Here is a 16,121-nt window from a genome sequence, read left to right as displayed (position 1 = left end):
CCAGACTAGTCAGCCAGTGGGTGAGGGCTTCTCTGCTCGGCAGAAGCACGCACAGTCAGTGTCACGTCACCATGTATCTGTCTATGGCCAGACTAGTCAGCCAGTGGGTGAGAGCTTCTCTGGTCGGTGGAAGCACGCACAGTCAGTGTCACGTCACCATGTATCTGTCTATGGCCAGACTAGTCAGCCAGTGGGTGAGAGCTTCTCTGCTCGGTGGAAGCATGCGCAGTCAGTGTCACGTCACCATGTATCTGTCTATGGCCAGACTAGTCAGCCAGTGGGTGAGAGCTTCTCTGCTCGGTGGAAGCACGCACAGTCAGTGTCACGTCACCATGTATCTGTCTATGGCCAGACTAGTCAGCCAGTGGGTGAGAGCTTCTCTGCTCGGTGGAAGCACGCACAGTCAGTGTCACGTCACCATGTATCTGTCTATGGCCAGACTAGTCAGCCAGTGGGTGAGGGCTTCTCTGCTCGGCAGAAGCACGCACAGTCAGTGTCACGTCACCATGTATCTGTCTATGGCCAGACTAGTCAGCCAGTGGGTGAGAGCTTCTCTGCTCGGTGGAAGCACGCACAGTCAGTGTCACGTCACCATGTATCTGTCTATGGCCAGACTAGTCAGCCAGTGGGTGAGGACTTCTCTGCTCGGTGGAAGCACACACAGTCAGTGTCACGTCATCATGTATCTGTCTATGGCCAGACTAGTCAGCCAGTGGGTGAGAGCTTCTCTGCTCGGTGGAAGCATGCGCAGTCAGTGTCACGTCACCATGTATCTGTCTATGGCCAGACTAGTCAGCCAGTGGGTGAGAGCTTCTCTGCTCGGTGGAAGCACGCACAGTCAGTGTCACGTCACCATGTATCTGTCTTTGGCCAGACTAGTCAGACAGTGGGTGAGAGCTTCTCTGCTCGGCGGAAGCACACACAGTCAGTGTCACGTCATCATGTATCTGTCTATGGCCAGACTAGTCAGCCAGTGGGTGAGAGCTTCTCTGCTCGGTGGAAGCACACACAGTCAGTGTCACGTCACCATGTATCTGTCTATGGCCAGACTAGTCAGCCAGAGGGTGAGAGCTTCTCTGCTCGGTGGAAACACACAGTCAGTGTCACCTCACCATGTATCTGTCTATGGCCAGACTAGTCAGCCAGTGGGTGAGAGCTTCTCTGCTCGGTGGAAACACACAGTCAGTGTCACGTCACCATGTATCTGTCTATGGCCAGACTAGTCAGCCAGTGGGTGAGAGCTTCTCTGCTCGGTGGAAGCACGCACAGTCAGTGTCACGTCACCATGTATCTGTCTATGGCCAGACTAGTCAGCCAGTGGGTGAGGGCTTCTCTGCTCGGTGGAAGCACACACAGTCAGTGTCACGTCGCCATGTATCTGTCTATGGCCAGACTAGTCAGTCAGTGGGTGAGGGCTTCTCTGCTCGGCGGAAGCACGCACAGTCAGTGTCACGTCGCCATGTATCTGTCTATGACCAGACTAGTCATCCAGTGGGTGAGGGCTTCTCTGCTCGGTGGAAGCACGCACAGTCAGTCTCACGTCACCATGTATCTGTCTATGGCCAGACTAGTCAGCCAGTGGGTGAGAGCTTCTCTGCTCGGTGGAAGCACACACAGTCAGTGTCACATCACCATGTATCTGTCTATGACCAGACTAGTCAGCCAGTGGGTGAGAGCTTCTCTGCTCGGTGGAAGCACACACAGTCAGTGTCACGTCACCATGTATCTGTCTATGGCCAGACTAGTCAGCCAGTGGGTGAGAGCTTCTCTGCTCGGTGGAAGCACACACAGTCAGTGTCACGTCACCATGTATCTGTCTATGACCAGACTAGTCAGCCAGTGGGTGAGAGCTTCTCTGCTCGGTGGAAGCACACACAGTCAGTGTCACCTCACCATGTTTCTGTCTATGGCCAGACTAGTCAGCCAGTGGGTGAGAACTTCTCTGCTCGGTGGAAACACACAGTCAGTGTCACCTCACCATGTATCTGTCTATGGCCAGACTAGTCAGCCAGTGGGTGAGAGCTTCTCTACTCGGTGGAAGCACACACAGTCAGTGTCACGTCACCATGTATTGCTCGGTGGAAGCACACACAGTCAGTGTCACGTCACCATGTATCTGTCTATGGCGAGACTAGTCAGCCAGTGGGTGAGAGCTTCTCTGCTCGGTGAAAGCACGCACAGTCAGTGTCACGTCATCATGTATCTGTCTATGGCCAGACTAGTCAGCCAGTGGGTGAGAGCTTCTCTGCTCGGTGGAAGCACACACAGTCAGTGTCACGTCACCATGTATCTGTCTATGGCCAGACCAGTCAGTCAGTGGGTGAGGGCTTCTCTGCTCGGCAGAAGCACACACAGTCAGTGTCACGTCACCATGTATCTGTCTATGACCAGACTAGTCAGCCAGTGGGTGAGAGCTTCTCTGCTCGGCAGAAGCACACACAGTCAGTGTCACGTCACCATGTATCTGTCTATGGCCAGACTAGTCAGCCAGTGGGTAAGGGCTTCTCTGCTCGGCGGAAGCACACACAGTCAGTGTCACGTCGTCATGTATCTGTCTATGGCCAGACTAGTCAGCCAGTGGGTGAGGGCTTCTCTGCTCGGTGGAAGCACACACAGTCAGTGTCACGTCACCATGTATCTGTCTATGGCCAGACTAGTCAGCCAGTGGGTGAGAGCATCTCTGCTCGGTGGAAGCACACACAGTCAGTGTCACGTCACCATGTATCTGTCTATGGCCAGACTAGTCAGCCAGTGGGTGAGAGCTTCTCTGCTCGGTGGAAGCACACACAGTCAGTGTCACGTCACCATGTATCTGTCTATGGCCAGACTAGTCAGCCAGTGGGTGAGAGCTTCTCTGCTCGGTGGAAGCACACACAGTCAGTGTCACGTCACCATGTATCTGTCTATGGCCAGACTAGTCAGCCAGTGGGTGAGGGCTTCTCTGCTCGGCAGAAGCACACACAGTCAGTGTCACGTCACCATGTATCTGTCTATGACCAGACTAGTCAGCCAGTGGGTGAGAGCTTCTCTGCTCGGCGGAAGCACACACAGTCAGTGTCACGTCACCATGTATCTGTCTATGGCCAGACTAGTCAGCCAGTGGGTGAGAGCTTCTCTGCTCGGCGGAAGCACACACAGTCAGTGTCACATCACCATGTATCTGTCTATGGCCAGACTAGTCAGCCAGTGGGTGAGAGCTTCTCTGCTCGGTGAAAGCACGCACAGTCAGTGTCACGTCATCATGTATCTGTCTATGACCAGACTAGTCAGCCAGTGGGTGAGGGCTTCTCTGCTCGGTGGAAGCACGCACAGTCAGTGTCACGTCACCATGTATCTGTCTATGGCCAGACTAGTCAGCCAGTGGGTGAGGGCTTCTCTGCTCGGCAGAAGCACACACAGTCAGTGCAACGTCACCATGTATCTGTCTATGGCCAGACTACTCAGCCAATGGGTGAGGGCTTCTCTGCTCGGCAGAAGTACACACAGTCAGTCTCACGTCACCATGTATCTGTCTATGGCCAGACTAGTCAGCCAGTGGGTGAGGGCTTCTCTGCTCGGTGGAAGCACGCACAGTCAGTGTCACGTCACCATGTATCTGTCTATGGCCAGACTAGTCAGCCAGTGGGTGAGAGCTTCTCTGCTTGGTGGAAACACACAGTCAGTGTCACCTCAGCATGTATCTGTCTATGGTCAGACTAGTCAGCCAGTGTGTGAGAGCTTCTCTGCTCGGTGGAAGCACACACAGTCAGTGTCACGTCACCATGTATCTGTCTATGGCCAGACTAGTCAGCCAGAGGGTGAGAGCTTCTCTGCTCGGTGGAAACACACAGTCAGTGTCACCTCACCATGTATCTGTCTATGGCCAGACTAGTCAGCCAGTGGGTGAGGGCTTCTCTGCTCGGCGGAAGCACGCACAGTCAGTCTCACTTTGCCATGTATCTGTCTATGACCAGACTAGTCAGCCAGTGGGTGAGGGCTTCTCTGCTCGGTGGAAGCACGCACAGTCAGTCTCACGTCACCATGTATCTGTCTATGGCCAGACTAGTTAGCCAGTGGGTGAGAGCTTCTCTGCTCGGTGGAAGCACACACTGTCAGTGTCACATCACCATGTATCTGTCTATGGCCAGACTAGTCAGCCAGTGGGTGAGAGCTTCTCTGCTCGGTGGAAGCACACACAGTCAGTGTCACGTAGCCATGTATCTGTCTATGGCCAGACTAGTCAGCCAGTGGGTGAGAGCTTCTCTGCTCGGTGGAAGCACACACAGTCAGTGTCACGTCACCATGTATCTGTCTATGACCAGACTAGTCAGCCAGTGGGTGAGAGCTTCTCTGCTCGGTTGAAGCACGCACAGTCAGTGTCACGTCACCATGTATCTGTCTTTGGCCAGACTAGTCAGCCAGTGGGTGAGAGCTTCTCTGCTCGGCGGAAGCACACACAGTCAGTGTCACGTCATCATATATCTGTCTATGGCCAGACTAGTCAGCCAGTGGGTGAGGGCTTCTCTGCTCGGCAGAAGCACACACAGTCAGTGTCACGTCACCATGTATCTGTCTATGGCCAGGCTAGTCAGCCAGTGGGTGAGAGCTTCTCTGCTCGGCGGAAGCACACACAGTAAGTGTCACGTCACCATGTATCTGTCTATGGCCAGACTAGTCAGCCAGTGGGTGAGGGCTTCTCTGCTCGGTGGAAGCACACACAGTCAGTGTCACGTCACCATGTATCTGTCTATGGCCAGACTAGTCAGCCAGTGGGTGAGAGCTTCTCTGCTCGGTGGAAGCACACACAGTCAGTGTCACGTCACCATGTATCTGTCTATGGCCAAACTAGTCAGCCAGTGGGTGAGGGCTTCTCTGCTCGGCAGAAGCACACACAGTCAGTGTCACGTCACCATGTATCTGTCTATGGCCAGACTAGTCAGCCAGTGGGTGAGAGCTTCTCTGCTCGGTGGAAACACACAGTCAGTGTCACCTCACCATGTATCTGTCTATGGCCAGACTAGTCAGCCAGTGGGTGAGAGCTTCTCTGCTCGGTGGAAGCACACACAGTCAGTGTCACGTCACCATGTATCTGTCTATGGCCAGACTAGTCAGCCAGTGGGTGAGAGCTTCTCTGCTCGGTGGAAACACACAGTCAGTGTCACGTCACCATGTATCTGTCTATGGCCAGACTAGTCAGCCAGTGGGTGAGAGCCTCTCCGCTAGGTGGAAACACACAGTCAGTGTCACGTCACCATGTATCTGTCTATGGCCAGACTAGTCAGCCAGTGGGTGAGAGCTTCTCTGCTCGGTGGAAGCACGCACAGTCAGTGTCACGTCACCATGTATCTGTCTATGGCCAGACTAGTCAGCCAGTGGGTGAGGGCTTCTCTGCTCGGTGGAAGCACACACAGTCAGTGTCACGTCGCCATGTATCTGTCTATGGCCAGACTAGTCAGTCAGTGGGTGAGGGCTTCTTTGCTCGGCGGAAGCACGCACAGTCAGTGTCACGTCGCCATGTATCTGTCTATGACCAGACTAGTCAGCCAGTGGTTGAGGGCTTCTCTGCTCGGTGGAAGCACGCACAGTCAGTCTCACGTCACCATGTATCTGTCTATGGCCAGACTAGTCAGCCAGTGGGTGAGAGCTTCTCTGCTCGGTGGAAGCACACACAGTCAGTGTCACATCACCATGTATCTGTCTATGACCAGACTAGTCAGCCAGTGGGTGAGAGCTTCTCTGCTCGGTGGAAGCACACACAGTCAGTGTCACGTCACCATGTATCTGTCTATGGCCAGACTAGTCAGCCAGTGGGTGAGAGCTTCTCTGCTCGGTGGAAGCACACACAGTCAGTGTCACCTCACCATGTATCTGTCTATGGCCAGACTAGTCAGCCAGTGGGTGAGAGCTTCTCTGCTCGGTGGAAACACACAGTCAGTGTCACCTCACCACGTATCTGTCTATGGCCAGACTAGTCAGCCAGTGGGTGAGAGCTTCTCTGCTCGGTGGAAGCACACACAGTCAGTGTCACGTCACCATGTATCTGTCTATGGCCAGACTAGTCAGCCAGTGGGTGAGGGCTTCTCTGCTCGGCAGAAGCACACACAGTTAGTGTCACGTCACCATGTATCTGTCTATGGCCAGACTAGTCAGCCAGTGGGTGAGAGCTTCTCTGCTCGGTGGAAGCACACACAGTCAGTGTCACGTCACCATGTATCTGTCTATGGCCAGACTAGTCAGCCAGTGGGTGAGAGCTTCTCTGCTCGGTGGAAACACACAGTCAGTGTCACCTCACCATGTATCTGTCTATGGCCAGACTAGTCAGCCAGTGGGTGAGAGCTTCTCCGCTAGGTGGAAACACACAGTCAGTGTCACGTCACCATGTATCTGTCTATGGCCAGACTAGTCAGCCAGTGGGTGAGAGCTTCTCTGCTCGGTGGAAGCACGCACAGTCAGTGTCACGTCACCATGTATCTGTCTATGGCCAGACTAGTCAGCCAGTGGGTGAGGGCTTCTCTGCTCGGTGGAAGCACACACAGTCAGTGTCACGTCGCCATGTATCTGTCTATGGCCAGACTAGTCAGTCAGTGGGTGAGGGCTTCTTTGCTCGGCAGAAGCACGCACAGTCAGTGTCACGTCGCCATGTATCTGTCTATGACCAGACTAGTCAGCCAGTGGTTGAGGGCTTCTCTGCTCGGTGGAAGCACGCACAGTCAGTCTCACGTCACCATGTATCTGTCTATGGCCAGACTAGTCAGCCAGTGGGTGAGAGCTTCTCTGCTCGGTGGAAGCACACACAGTCAGTGTCACATCACCATGTATCTGTCTATGACCAGACTAGTCAGCCAGTGGGTGAGAGCTTCTCTGCTCGGTGGAAGCACACACAGTCAGTGTCACGTCACCATGTATCTGTCTATGGCCAGACTAGTCAGCCAGTGGGTGAGAGCTTCTCTGCTCGGTGGAAGCACACACAGTCAGTGTCACCTCACCATGTATCTGTCTATGGCCAGACTAGTCAGCCAGTGGGTGAGAGCTTCTCTGCTCGGTGGAAACACACAGTCAGTGTCACCTCACCACGTATCTGTCTATGGCCAGTCTAGTCAGCCAGTGGGTGAGAGCTTCTCTGCTCGGTGGAAGCACACACAGTCAGTGTCACGTCACCATGTATTGCTCGGTGGAAGCACACACAGTCAGTGTCACGTCACCATGTATCTGTCTATGGCCAGACTAGTCAGCCAGTGGGTGAGAGCTTCTCTGCTCGGTGGAAGCACACACAGTCAGTGTCACGTCACCATGTATCTGTCTATGGCCAGACTAGTCAGCCAGTGGGTGAGGGCTTCTCTGCTCGGCAGAAGCACACACAGTCAGTGTCACGTCACCATGTATCTGTCTATGGCCAGACTAGTCAGCCAGTGGGTGAGAGCTTCTCTGCTCGGTGGAAACACACAGTCAGTATCACCTCACCATGTATCTGTCTATGGCCAGACTAGTCAGCCAGTGGGTGAAAGCTTCTCTGCTCGGTGGAAGCACACACAGTCAGTGTCACGTCACCATGTATCTGTCTATGGCCAGACTAGTCAGCCAGTGGGTGAGAGCTTCTCTGCTCGGTGGAAACACACAGTCAGTGTCACCTCACCATGTATCTGTCTATGGCCAGACTAGTCAGCCAGTGGGTGAGAGCTTCTCTGCTCGGTGGAAACACACAGTCAGTGTCACGTCACCATGTATCTGTCTATGGCCAGACTAGTCAGCCAGTGGGTGAGAGCTTCTCTGCTCGGTGGAAGCACGCACAGTCAGTGTCACGTCACCATGTATCTGTCTATGGCCAGACTAGTCAGCCAGTGGGTGAGGGCTTCTCTGCTCGGTGGAAGCACACACAGTCAGTGTCACGTCGCCATGTATCTGTCTATGGCCAGACTAGTCAGTCAGTGGGTGAGGGCTTCTCTGCTCGGCGGAAGCACGCACAGTCAGTGTCACGTCGCCATGCATCTGTCTATGACCAGACTAGTCAGCCAGTGGTTGAGGGCTTCTCTGCTCGGTGGAAGCACGCACAGTCAGTCTCACGTCACCATGTATCTGTCTATGGCCAGACTAGTCAGCCAGTGGGTGAGGGCTTCTCTGCTCGGTGGAAGCACACACAGTCAGTGTCACGTCACCATGTATCTGTCTATGACCAGACTAGTCAGCCAGTGGGTGAGAGCTTCTCTGCTCGGTGGAAGCACACACAGTCAGTGTCACATCACCATGTATCTGTCTATGACCAGACTAGTCAGCCAGTGGGTGAGAGCTTCTCTGCTCGGTGGAAGCACACACAGTCAGTGTCACGTCACCATGTATCTGTCTATGACCAGACTAGTCAGCCAGTGGGTGAGAGCTTCTCTGCTCGGTGGAAGCACACACAGTCAGTGTCACCTCACCATGTATCTGTCTATGGCCAGACTAGTCAGCCAGTGGGTGAGAGCTTCTCTGCTCGGTGGAAACACACAATCAGTGTCACCTCACCACGTTTCTGTCTATGGCCAGACTAGTCAGCCAGAGGGTGAGAGCTTCTCTGCTCGGTGGAAGCACACACAGTCAGTGTCACGTCACCATGTATTGCTCGGTGGAAGCACACACAGTCAGTGTCACGTCACCATGTATCTGTCTATGGCCAGACTAGTCAGCCAGTGGGTGAGAGCTTCTCTGCTCGGTGGAAGCACGCACAGTCAGTGTCACGTCATCATGTATCTGTCTATGGCCAGACTAGTCAGCCAGTGGGTGAGAGCTTCTCTGCTCGGTGGAAGCACACACAGTCAGTGTCACGTCACCATGTATCTGTCTATGGCCAGACTAGTCAGCCAGTGGGTGAGAGCTTCTCTGCTCGGCAGAAGCACACACAGTCAGTGTCACGTCACCATGTATCTGTCTATGGCCAGACTAGTCAGCCAGTGGGTGAGGGCTTCTCTGCTCGGTGGAAGCACACACAGTCAGTGTCACGTCGTCATGTATCTGTCTATGGCCAGACTAGTCAGCCAGTGGGTGAGGGCTTCTCTGCTCGGTGGAAGCACACACAGTCAGTGTCACGTCACCATGTATCTGTCTATGGCCAGACTAGTCAGCCAGTGGGTGAGAGCTTCTCTGCTCGGTGGAAGCACACACAGTCAGTGTCACGTCACCATGTATCTGTCTATGGCCAAACTAGTCAGCCAGTGGGTGAGGGCTTCTCTGCTCGGCAGAAGCACACACAGTCAGTGTCACGTCACCATGTATCTGTCTATGGCCAGACTAGTCAGCCAGTGGGTGAGAGCTTCTCTGCTCGGTGGAAACACACAGTCAGTGTCACCTCACCATGTATCTGTCTATGGCCAGACTAGTCAGCCAGTGGGTGAGAGCTTCTCTGCTCGGTGGAAGCACACACAGTCAGTGTCACGTCACCATGTATCTGTCTATGGCCAGACTAGTCAGCCAGTGGGTGAGAGCTTCTCTGCTCGGTGGAAACACACAGTCAGTGTCACGTCACCATGTATCTGTCTATGGCCAGACTAGTCAGCCAGTGGGTGAGAGCCTCTCCGCTAGGTGGAAACACACAGTCAGTGTCACGTCACCATGTATCTGTCTATGGCCAGACTAGTCAGCCAGTGGGTGAGAGCTTCTCTGCTCGGTGGAAGCACGCACAGTCAGTGTCACGTCACCATGTATCTGTCTATGGCCAGACTAGTCAGCCAGTGGGTGAGGGCTTCTCTGCTCGGTGGAAGCACACACAGTCAGTGTCACGTCGCCATGTATCTGTCTATGGCCAGACTAGTCAGTCAGTGGGTGAGGGCTTCTTTGCTCGGCGGAAGCACGCACAGTCAGTGTCACGTCGCCATGTATCTGTCTATGACCAGACTAGTCAGCCAGTGGTTGAGGGCTTCTCTGCTCGGTGGAAGCACGCACAGTCAGTCTCACGTCACCATGTATCTGTCTATGGCCAGACTAGTCAGCCAGTGGGTGAGAGCTTCTCTGCTCGGTGGAAGCACACACAGTCAGTGTCACATCACCATGTATCTGTCTATGACCAGACTAGTCAGCCAGTGGGTGAGAGCTTCTCTGCTCGGTGGAAGCACACACAGTCAGTGTCACGTCACCATGTATCTGTCTATGGCCAGACTAGTCAGCCAGTGGGTGAGAGCTTCTCTGCTCGGTGGAAGCACACACAGTCAGTGTCACCTCACCATGTATCTGTCTATGGCCAGACTAGTCAGCCAGTGGGTGAGAGCTTCTCTGCTCGGTGGAAACACACAGTCAGTGTCACCTCACCACGTATCTGTCTATGGCCAGACTAGTCAGCCAGTGGGTGAGAGCTTCTCTGCTCGGTGGAAGCACACACAGTCAGTGTCACGTCACCATGTATCTGTCTATGGCCAGACTAGTCAGCCAGTGGGTGAGGGCTTCTCTGCTCGGCAGAAGCACACACAGTTAGTGTCACGTCACCATGTATCTGTCTATGGCCAGACTAGTCAGCCAGTGGGTGAGAGCTTCTCTGCTCGGTGGAAGCACACACAGTCAGTGTCACGTCACCATGTATCTGTCTATGGCCAGACTAGTCAGCCAGTGGGTGAGAGCTTCTCTGCTCGGTGGAAACACACAGTCAGTGTCACCTCACCATGTATCTGTCTATGGCCAGACTAGTCAGCCAGTGGGTGAGAGCTTCTCCGCTAGGTGGAAACACACAGTCAGTGTCACGTCACCATGTATCTGTCTATGGCCAGACTAGTCAGCCAGTGGGTGAGAGCTTCTCTGCTCGGTGGAAGCACGCACAGTCAGTGTCACGTCACCATGTATCTGTCTATGGCCAGACTAGTCAGCCAGTGGGTGAGGGCTTCTCTGCTCGGTGGAAGCACACACAGTCAGTGTCACGTCGCCATGTATCTGTCTATGGCCAGACTAGTCAGTCAGTGGGTGAGGGCTTCTTTGCTCGGCAGAAGCACGCACAGTCAGTGTCACGTCGCCATGTATCTGTCTATGACCAGACTAGTCAGCCAGTGGTTGAGGGCTTCTCTGCTCGGTGGAAGCACGCACAGTCAGTCTCACGTCACCATGTATCTGTCTATGGCCAGACTAGTCAGCCAGTGGGTGAGAGCTTCTCTGCTCGGTGGAAGCACACACAGTCAGTGTCACATCACCATGTATCTGTCTATGACCAGACTAGTCAGCCAGTGGGTGAGAGCTTCTCTGCTCGGTGGAAGCACACACAGTCAGTGTCACGTCACCATGTATCTGTCTATGGCCAGACTAGTCAGCCAGTGGGTGAGAGCTTCTCTGCTCGGTGGAAGCACACACAGTCAGTGTCACCTCACCATGTATCTGTCTATGGCCAGACTAGTCAGCCAGTGGGTGAGAGCTTCTCTGCTCGGTGGAAACACACAGTCAGTGTCACCTCACCACGTATCTGTCTATGGCCAGTCTAGTCAGCCAGTGGGTGAGAGCTTCTCTGCTCGGTGGAAGCACACACAGTCAGTGTCACGTCACCATGTATTGCTCGGTGGAAGCACACACAGTCAGTGTCACGTCACCATGTATCTGTCTATGGCCAGACTAGTCAGCCAGTGGGTGAGAGCTTCTCTGCTCGGTGGAAGCACACACAGTCAGTGTCACGTCACCATGTATCTGTCTATGGCCAGACTAGTCAGCCAGTGGGTGAGGGCTTCTCTGCTCGGCAGAAGCACACACAGTCAGTGTCACGTCACCATGTATCTGTCTATGGCCAGACTAGTCAGCCAGTGGGTGAGAGCTTCTCTGCTCGGTGGAAACACACAGTCAGTGTCACCTCACCATGTATCTGTCTATGGCCAGACTAGTCAGCCAGTGGGTGAAAGCTTCTCTGCTCGGTGGAAGCACACACAGTCAGTGTCACGTCACCATGTATCTGTCTATGGCCAGACTAGTCAGCCAGTGGGTGAGAGCTTCTCTGCTCGGTGGAAACACACAGTCAGTGTCACCTCACCATGTATCTGTCTATGGCCAGACTAGTCAGCCAGTGGGTGAGAGCTTCTCTGCTCGGTGGAAACACACAGTCAGTGTCACGTCACCATGTATCTGTCTATGGCCAGACTAGTCAGCCAGTGGGTGAGAGCTTCTCTGCTCGGTGGAAGCACGCACAGTCAGTGTCACGTCACCATGTATCTGTCTATGGCCAGACTAGTCAGCCAGTGGGTGAGGGCTTCTCTGCTCGGTGGAAGCACACACAGTCAGTGTCACGTCGCCATGTATCTGTCTATGGCCAGACTAGTCAGTCAGTGGGTGAGGGCTTCTCTGCTCGGCGGAAGCACGCACAGTCAGTGTCACGTCGCCATGCATCTGTCTATGACCAGACTAGTCAGCCAGTGGTTGAGGGCTTCTCTGCTCGGTGGAAGCACGCACAGTCAGTCTCACGTCACCATGTATCTGTCTATGGCCAGACTAGTCAGCCAGTGGGTGAGGGCTTCTCTGCTCGGTGGAAGCACACACAGTCAGTGTCACGTCACCATGTATCTGTCTATGACCAGACTAGTCAGCCAGTGGGTGAGAGCTTCTCTGCTCGGTGGAAGCACACACAGTCAGTGTCACATCACCATGTATCTGTCTATGACCAGACTAGTCAGCCAGTGGGTGAGAGCTTCTCTGCTCGGTGGAAGCACACACAGTCAGTGTCACGTCACCATGTATCTGTCTATGACCAGACTAGTCAGCCAGTGGGTGAGAGCTTCTCTGCTCGGTGGAAGCACACACAGTCAGTGTCACCTCACCATGTATCTGTCTATGGCCAGACTAGTCAGCCAGTGGGTGAGAGCTTCTCTGCTCGGTGGAAACACACAATCAGTGTCACCTCACCACGTTTCTGTCTATGGCCAGACTAGTCAGCCAGAGGGTGAGAGCTTCTCTGCTCGGTGGAAGCACACACAGTCAGTGTCACGTCACCATGTATTGCTCGGTGGAAGCACACACAGTCAGTGTCACGTCACCATGTATCTGTCTATGGCCAGACTAGTCAGCCAGTGGGTGAGAGCTTCTCTGCTCGGTGGAAGCACGCACAGTCAGTGTCACGTCATCATGTATCTGTCTATGGCCAGACTAGTCAGCCAGTGGGTGAGAGCTTCTCTGCTCGGTGGAAGCACACACAGTCAGTGTCACGTCACCATGTATCTGTCTATGGCCAGACTAGTCAGCCAGTGGGTGAGAGCTTCTCTGCTCGGCAGAAGCACACACAGTCAGTGTCACGTCACCATGTATCTGTCTATGGCCAGACTAGTCAGCCAGTGGGTGAGGGCTTCTCTGCTCGGTGGAAGCACACACAGTCAGTGTCACGTCGTCATGTATCTGTCTATGGCCAGACTAGTCAGCCAGTGGGTGAGGGCTTCTCTGCTCGGTGGAAGCACACACAGTCAGTGTCACGTCATCATGTATCTGTCTATGGCCAGACAAGTCAGCCAGTGGGTGAGAGCTTCTCTGCTCGGTGGAAGCACACACAGTCAGTGTCACGTCACCATGTATCTGTCTATGGCCAGACTAGTCAGCCAGTGGGTGAGGGCTTCTCTGCTCGGTGGAAGCACACACAGTCAGTGTCACGTCACCATGTATCTGTCTATGGCCAGACTTGTCAGCCAGTGGGTGAGAGCTTCTCTGCTCGGTGGAAGCACACACAGTCAGTGTCACGTCACCATGTATCTGTCTATGGCCAGACTAGTCAGCCAGTGGGTGAGGGCTTCTCTGCTCGGCAGAAGCACACACAGTCAGTGTCACGTCACCATGTATCTGTCTTTGGCCAGACTAGTCAGCCAGTGGGTGAGAGCTTCTCTGCTCGGTGGAAGCACACACAGTCAGTGTCACATCACCATGTATCTGTCTATGGCCAGACTAGTCAGCCAGTGGGTGAGGGCTTCTCTGCTCGGTGGAAGCATGCACAGTCAGTGTCACGTCACCATGTATCTGTCTATGGCCAGACTAGTCAGCCAGTGGGTGAGGGCTTCTCTGCTCGGCAGAAGCACACACAGTCAGTGTCACGTCACCATGTATCTGTCTATGGCCAGACTAGTCAGCCAATGGGTGAGAGCTTCTCTGCTCGGTGGAAACACACAGTCAGTGTCACCTCACCATGTATCTGTCTATGGCCAGACTAGTCAGCCAGTGGGTGAGAGCTTCTCTGCTCGGTGGAAACACACAGTCAGTGTCACGTCACCATGTATCTGTCTATGGCCAGACTCGTCAGCCAGTGGGTGAGAGCTTCTCTGCTCGGTGGAAGCACGCACAGTCAGTGTCACGTCACCATGTATCTGTCTATGGCCAGACTAGTCAGCCAGTGGGTGAGGGCTTCTCTGCTCGGTGGAAGCACACACAGTCAGTGTCACGTCGCCATGTATCTGTCTATGGCCAGACTAGTCAGTCAGTGGGTGAGGGCTTCTCTGCTCGGCGGAAGCACGCACAGTCAGTGTCACGTCGCCATGTTTCTGTCTATGACCAGACTAGTCAGCCAGTGGTTGAGGGCTTCTCTGCTCGGTGGAAGCACGCACAGTCAGTGTCACGTCACCATGTATCTGTCTATGGCCAGACTAGTCAGCCAGTGGGTGAGGGCTTCTCTGCTCGGTGGAAGCACACACAGTCAGTGTCACGTCACCATGTATCTGTCTATGGCCAGACTAGTCAGCCAGTGGGTGAGAGCTTCTCTGCTCGGTGGAAGCACACACAGTCAGTGTCACGTCACCATGTATCTGTCTATGGCCAGACTAGTCAGCCAGTGGGTGAGGGCTTCTCTGCTCGGCAGAAGCACACACAGTCAGTGTCACGTCACCATGTATCTGTCTATGGCCAGACTAGTCAGCCAGTGGGTGAGAGCTTCTCTGCTCGGTGGAAGCACACACAGTCAGTGTCACGTCACCATGTATCTGTCTATGACCAGACTAGTCAGCCAGTGGGTGAGAGCTTCTCTGCTCGGTGGAAGCACACACAGTCAGTGTCACCTCACCATGTATCTGTCTATGGCCAGACTAGTCAGCCAGTGGGTGAGAGCTTCTCTGCTCGGTGGAAACACACAGTCAGTGTCACCTCACCACGTTTCTGTCTATGGCCAGACTAGTCAGCCAGTGGGTGAGAGCTTCTCTGCTCGGTGGAAGCACACACAGTCAGTGTCACGTCACCATGTATCTGTCTATGGCCAGACTAGTCAGCCAGTGGGTGAGGGCTTCTCTGCTCGGTGGAAGCACACACAGTCAGTGTCACGTCGTCATGTATCTGTCTATGGCCAGACTAGTCAGCCAGTGGGTGAGGGCTTCTCTGCTCAGTGGAAGCACACACAGTCAGTGTCACGTCACCATGTATCTGTCTATGGCCAGACAAGTCAGCCAGTGGGTGAGGGCTTCTCTGCTCGGTGGAAGCACACACAGTCAGTGTCACGTCACCATGTATCTGTCTATGACCAGACTAGTCAGCCAGTGGGTGAGGGCTTCTCTGCTCAGTGGAAGCACACACAGTCAGTGTCACGTCACCATGTATCTGTCTATGGCCAGACAAGTCAGCCAGTGGGTGAGAGCTTCTCTGCTCGGTGGAAGCACACACAGTCAGTGTCACGTCACCATGTATCTGTCTATGGCCAGACTAGTCAGCCAGTGGGTGAGGGCTTCTCTGCTCGGTGGAAGCACACACAGTCAGTGTCACGTCACCATGTATCTGTCTATGGCCAGACTAGTCAGCCAGTGGGTGAGAGCTTCTCTGCTCGGTGGAAGCACACACAGTCAGTGTCACGTCACCATGTATCTGTCTATGGCCAGACTAGTCAGCCAGTGGGTGAGAGCTTCTCTGCTCGGTGGAAGCGCACACAGTCAGTGTCACGTCACCATGTATCTGTCTATGGCCAGACTAGTCAGCCAGTGGGTGAGAGCTTCTCTGCTCGGTGGAAGCACACACAGTCAGTGTCACGTCACCATGTATCTGTCTATGGTCAGACTAGTCAGCCAGTGGGTGAGGGATTCTCTGATCGGCGGAAGCACACACAGTCAGTGTCACGTCACCATGTATCTGTCTATGGTCAGACTAGTCAGCCAGTGGGTGAGGGATTCTCTGATCGGCGGAAGCACGCACAGTCAGTGTCACGTCACCATGTATCTGTCTATGGCCAGACTAGTCAGCCAGTGGGTGAGAGCTTCTCTGCTCGG

The 16,121-nt window shown here is 54.2% G+C and overlaps 1 protein-coding gene across 1 annotated transcript in view; it reads left to right on the top strand.

The window, feature by feature from the left end:
- Positions 1 to 16,121, top strand: part of LOC134983565 (lactase/phlorizin hydrolase-like) — a 744,668-nt gene that overhangs the window by 281,909 nt on the left and 446,638 nt on the right. The gene's annotated exons all lie outside the window — the stretch shown is intronic.

Source organism: Pseudophryne corroboree (genome assembly GCF_028390025.1).
Source record: "Pseudophryne corroboree isolate aPseCor3 chromosome 3 unlocalized genomic scaffold, aPseCor3.hap2 SUPER_3_unloc_18, whole genome shotgun sequence".
Taxonomy (NCBI): domain Eukaryota; kingdom Metazoa; phylum Chordata; class Amphibia; order Anura; family Myobatrachidae; genus Pseudophryne; species Pseudophryne corroboree.
This window is presented reverse-complemented; position numbering and strand designations above follow the sequence as displayed.